This window comes from Coenobita brevimanus, chromosome 23 (genome assembly GCF_032717465.1).
Source record: "Coenobita brevimanus isolate Jiangsu-jjx chromosome 23, ASM3271746v2, whole genome shotgun sequence".
Lineage (NCBI taxonomy): Eukaryota > Metazoa > Arthropoda > Malacostraca > Decapoda > Coenobitidae > Coenobita > Coenobita brevimanus.
In genome coordinates this window covers 23,157,148-23,163,605 of record NC_136976.1, presented here as the reverse complement: position 1 = coordinate 23,163,605, position 6,458 = coordinate 23,157,148, and positions in this window count along the sequence as shown.

Sequence of the window (6,458 nt, the reverse complement as noted above, 5' to 3'; positions counted from 1 at the left end):
ATTGAGCAAGCCGTTTGAATATAAACCATACTGACTAATTCACGCATCTTCCGTGACTGAGATGGCTCCCACGATAATCGGTATAATGAGGTAATTAGGAATGTGGGGGAGACGGCTGTTCTGAGTAATGGGTGAATGTAAATACTGTAGATGAGACCAGAACTTCGTTTAAATCGATGGGGGTAGAGTTCTTGTAAATAGATGGGTCCAGAGTTGGATCTAAATAGATGTAAGTATATGAGACTAGAGGCAGATGTCAACGGATGAAGCAAGATCTGAATGTATACTGAAGTAAATAATGCAGCCAGAGGTGAATGTAAATAGATGAGTACCAAGAATGGATGTAAACAGAAAATGTCAGAGGTGGGTGTAAATACATGTGGCCAGAGGTGGATGTAAACAGATAAAGCCACAAATGGATGTAAGTACATGGGACTAGAAGTGAATGTAATAGATAAAGTCAGAGACAAATGTAAATAGATGGGGCATGAGATCGACACAGACAGATGGGACCAGAGTTGGACGCAGGCTAAACATATGAGGACAAAGGTGGCAATGAATGGAAGAAGCCATAGCAGAATGAGGAACGAGCATCGAGAGACCAAGCACATGCTAAAAAATGTAGCACCTAATAAATAAATAAATAAATAAATAAAAGGTATTTGACCTGGTGAGTCAAATGATTTCCAAACTTAAGTGGCATGTTCAACTTGTGATATCCAGGAAGGGATAAAATAATCATACTAGTGATGTATCGGATACCAAATTTTAGAGCTCCGCGGAGGCGGAGGCGGAGCAGGATATGTATTTCTCATAAAATGCTGTTGCGGATGAAACTGCGGAGGTTAAGATATTAATTTTAGCGGACGCGGACACAACTGCGAATTATTTTTATCTCCATGTCAGCGGTTGCGGACTCGGACGCGGATTTTTTTTACTCATATTACAGTACATTTATGCAGTATAAAGTGACGTGTTTCAGCCACACTTAAGTTTGTTATCAGGATGCTGGACGGGGACTCAACTCGTCATGCATCATTGATAAATAGATCACTGCCATCTTGTCTGAAATTTGATGCCTGTCCGTGCACCATGGAACTGCTGCCGACTGTACACTGAGAGTCACCGGTAAATTATAGTTTGATATATGCTGATTTGGGGAGAGAGAGAGAGAGAGAGAGTTGCAGGGTTTTTGAGAATATACAGTATTAAAGAATAATATTCAATAATACTTTAAATGTTACTTGAGAACAAGACAATGAATTGACTTGTGAAAATCAAACAATATTAATACTTTATGCCGGCTTACTTCGCCGATTCTCTAAGGACGAGAATTTATTTACTTTCTCAGCAGTACACAGCAGAGACTAATTACTCACAAATGCTGTTTATTAGTACTGCTAGCCTCACGAGAAAGTGACTCCACCCCTGACAATCAATAACTAATGCTATGAATGATAAGCAGGTTCTTGCTGGTGCATTAACTCCAAGTTGCACAACGGATTTAAGTTAATAAAAGGACTGGCCTAAGTACCAGTTATGAATAATACAAAGCGTTTATGCAAACTAGGAGCTATAAGTGAAATAAGCTTCATGTGGAGAAATAAAACACGAGTTTACATTACATTAAGCTCAAGAGAAAAGAACTGTGAATTTATTAATTACAATGAGTTAAATTTACATTACATGTTTCAAAATGAATTCAAAATAAGGAGAACACTCTCACTCGCTCACTCAAAAGCTAAATTCTTAAGCCTAAGAAAATACGAAAAGAAATACTGGTCAGAAAGTGGGCTAAGCGAAATGGACTGGGCGTCGTTGCTGAGGAAGGACGCTGCACACGCTAAACCTCTCACCGGCTCACACTAGGTGGGAATTCAGGAACTCGCTGGACAATGGCGGCACTGCTCCACACTGGGCCCAATCGAACCTGTTTCCACAACGCTCAAATCCTGACTAAATTCAAACAAGCAAGGCAAGGGCTGAAGCCAGAAGCTAACTGGTAACGGCTAACAGTTGAAAGACAGTGAGCGAAACACGCCCATAATAAATCACTCAATGGAAGCGCTAATGTCGCCCGCAAGGACGATCACTTATGAAACAGCGAAAAATTGTTCTGAAAACACTCCCGATTGGGTGAATACGTGGCGGTTGACTGAGTGATACTGAGGGATTCCACTAGAATTCGTGGCTTCCCACCAAAGTTCAATGTCACGAGTTTATTCAAATATAGGAGCGTGCCAACTCGTGACATTACGCCCCATCAAAATTAATTTTTTTTCTCAGGAAAAGAAAAAAATTTCAATATACATACATATAAATCCTAACTCAGTCACACAAGATTCACTGTGGTGTGTGTGTGCTATCCTGCTACAGGAGAAAGTCACAGTTGCCAGTGAGCAATAAAACCTCGTATTTATGTTAATAGAAGCAAGCTTGAGGAAAAAACTCCATGACGACGGTGAAAAATCCTGTACTCAGGTCAAACTGAGCGAAAAGTTCGCAACATTTACATTAACAACTAATTGTTATGTAGTGTGATGTATGTAATACATGGTGTAGGTGTGACAGCTGTGGTGTAACTGTACTTACGTGTAAAATTATCCAATGCAAATCAAGAGTAATTGATGACGATGAGGCAGAAGAGAAGAGGCGGCAGCATGCATCAGGGACAATCAGCTGAACTGCACAACAATGCTGCACCTGCCAGCTGCACCTGCAAAAGCAATGAAAGTGGAGCATCAAAAGTGTCATTTCTCTCTCTCTGCCTAGCAATCAGTACTTGTTACAAAAAGTACACTATTTACATTATTAACCAGGAAACGTAGTCAAAGCGTCTCTGCAGGACATCAAACGCTGACCCAGTTTACTGGTTAAACCCTATACCTAATCAGCGAAAAGACTGGGTGTCTGTGCAGGACATCAAACACTGCAATTCGCCAAATTAACCAGGGAATGTGGTCAAGAGCGAAAAGACTGGGCGTCTGTGCAGGACATCAAACATTGCAATTCGCTAGGGACCCAATTTACTGGTTAAACCCTATACTTACGATTAACATTAGGAAGCTGAGAATCCCTACGCAATCTCGGGCAGGTCACATTTTAACACCCACCATGGGTGTGAACACTCATGTGGATAATGTGCATTCTCCGGGAATCCTCTGAGAGGCCCACAGCTCGAGACGTTCCACAAGGTAATTCATACACAGCCTCAGTTTGTCTCTGCGGGGTTCTCGAACTTCCCCCTTAACTTGCGGTACATATGTATGTATAGGCCGTGGACATGATGTGTCCTGTGTGACCAACGGGTGAGACGTCAGGTCTGCACCCACTTCACCACTGCCCTGTCTCTCAACTGACTCAGAGATTACTGGTGTGGTTTCAAATGGCACAGAAAGGACATGTCCCTGAATAGTGGTACGTGGACACACATTGCAGGAACGCACAAAACTATCTATCTCTCGTCCCATCCCTGGCCAGAAAAAGTCAGCACGGATACGGCCCTGGGTTTTCCTTTTGCCTAGGTGACCTCCTGAGGCTGAACAATGACCCAATTCTAACACTGCTAGGCGGTAGTTAACGGGAACGACAAACTGCAGTCGAACCTCGCCCTGGGGTGTTCGTGACTCACAGTACAGCCGTCCTTGTTTGCGAAGGAACTTGGCTTGACCTCCCCGTGAATTCTTTATCACTCTACCCTTTTGTTTCTTTCACACGGCAGCAAGTGTCGGGTCAGATTGCTGTTCTTGAACAACAACTTGGCTACACATCAGATTTTGCGGTGATTCAATGGTCACCGGGGTGACACAGCTTGGAGCCTCAGCCATGGCTCGTGTTACTGTAGCCGAAGTCTGAGTAGCGTCATCATCGGTGCAACTATACTTGGCACCGGGAATACTGCCTATGATAAGGTCAAATAAGGGTTCTGGCATGACAACTGCAACTGTCATACCAGTGTAAAATGGAGATGCCACCTGGATACGTGCCTCAGGGAACAATCTCACTGATCCATCAATAAGGTTAGCATGGATCTGTCGACCTGTGTACTGCTCAGGCCGAACTAGACTCTGCCTGACAGAGCAACCTGAGGACCCTTTGTCTCTCAGGACCTTCACAGGAATGTCTCCCACAAACCCTGGCTGAACAAGGAAGGCACTGTCGCGTGTGGGAGGGCCTATGGAGGAAGCAGCTAGCCACTGATTAGGCTGCTGAATAATTGATGCGGCAAACATGGTGCCCTGAGAATTAGATACTTGAGGGGTTGTACTCACTGTCTGGGGAGACGGAGCATTGGCCTCCTGTGGAGGAGTGTTCACTGCCGCTGAGGGACTAGTGAACTGTGGGAAAGTACCCATACTGCTAGGGACAACACCACCGTGCTGCTGCTGAGGAATGAAGGCTGCATTCGCCTCCTGCCTCCGATACACTGGGGCTGGTGCTGAAAAGGTTTGTCCCGTCGGTCAATTGCATGGCTGATACTGCTGCTGGTTAGGGTACTTGTTGTACCGCTTCCAGTCAGGTTTCTGAGTGTTTTGCCCCTGGTCCTTCCTCTGCGGTTTTGGACTTTGGCCAATATTCTGAGAACGGCCTTGTTGCTGGGGTTTAGTCTGAGACGGTTTCCCAGATTTATCAGCTCTCCTGTTCCAGGTATGCTGCTTGCGAGTTTGATACCCGTATGCAGTGAAGAATGCATCAGCCTTCTTCACCATTTGGCTGGCATTTCTTACCTGGCGGATCTTAAGCTGAGCCATAAGTTCAGTAGGCCATGACTTTTCTAGCTGCATGCACAGCATAAGGCCAATTATCCCCTCATGCATGGAAGGAGTTGAATCTTTCTCCATCCACTCATCTAAGTAAGCAGTAAGCCAGTCAAAAAACTGAATGGCAGTCTCTTTTTCCTGTAAACGCGCCCTCATGAACTTACTCTTGACGTCATCAACTCTGAGACCGTACGCTTTGACGAGTGCGGCCTTCATCATCTCATACGTGAGATTGTCTCCACGAATTCTGTGGAGAATATTGAGGGCAGGGGCCTCAAACAGGCTAAGAAACTGAAGCTGCTTAGCTGCCTCATCCAGCTGGTACAGTTGAGCCATATCTTCAAAATGAGCTTTGTATGGCTCGATGCGCTCGCCTTCCTTGTATGGAGGAAGCTTGATGTGTGGGGTCTCCATAATATGTGCAAGGATAGCTCTTGTGGAGTTGGGCCAGCTGCACCCCAGATGTGTCTGAAGCCAAGGAATCTCGCTTGAGCTTCAACATTTCAAATTCATATTTTTCGCGTGCTTCTCACTCGGCACGCTCATGTTCTCGTTTTCTCTCTCGTTCGCTGTTCTCTCTCATGTTCTAACTTGAGTTCGCATTGTTTTCGCTCGTGTTCTAACTCGAGTTCGCGTTGCTTTCGCTTGTGTTCGCATTCTCTCTCGCATTCCTCACATTGTTCTCGCTCATATTCGAGCTCTTCTTCACGTTCCTCACGCTGAATTCGACGCTCTTCACGAGCATCACTCTTGCATTGCTGCTCGTAAGTAAACCGAGAGAGGACATAATCCTTTATTTTCTCGGGGTCAGTAAGCCCCATATCTTTAGCTTCCTGTACGTAGACATTGATAGTCATGATACTAACTCAGTCTGGGTGATCTAAGGACTAAATACTGACTGCTATTTTGCAAAGAAAGATGCCAATAATCAAAAATAAAGAATATAGGCACAGGTTAGTGGTGACCAGTTTTATATAGTTAAACTGGTAAAAAAAAGAAAATTAAACAAACAAGTGACTATGAAAACTATTATGTAAAATTAATAGAACTGAATCAATAATCACCAGGAAGATAGTGCCTATAGACTTTAATGATAAATACCTAAGTATGAGTGAGTGAGTATTATCTCGTGAATGACTTTAGAGCTAGGAGTTAATATCCTGGAATGAGGTCGCCAAATGTCACGGGGTTTTGAGATTATAGTGTATTAAAGAATAATATTCAATAATACTTTAAATGTTACTTGAGAACATGACAATGAATTGACTTGTGAAAATCAAGCAATATTAATACTTTATGCCGGCTTATTTCGCCGATTCTCTAAGGACGAGAATTTATTTACTTTCTCAGCAGTACACAGCAGAGACTAATTAAACAAATGCTGTTTATTAGTACTGCTAGCCTCACGAGAAAGTGACTCCACCCCTGACAATCAATAACTAATGCTATGAATGATAAGCAGGTTCTTGCTGGTGCATTAACTCCAAGTTGCACAACGGATTTAAGTTAATAAAAGGACTGGCCTAAGGACCAGTTATGAATAATACAAAGCATTTATGCAAACTAGAAGCTATAAGTGAAATAAGCTTAATGTGGAGAAATAAAACACAAGTTTACATTACATTAAGCTCAAGAGAAAAGAACTGTGAATTTATTAGTTAAATTTACATTACATGTTTCAACATGAATTCAAAATAA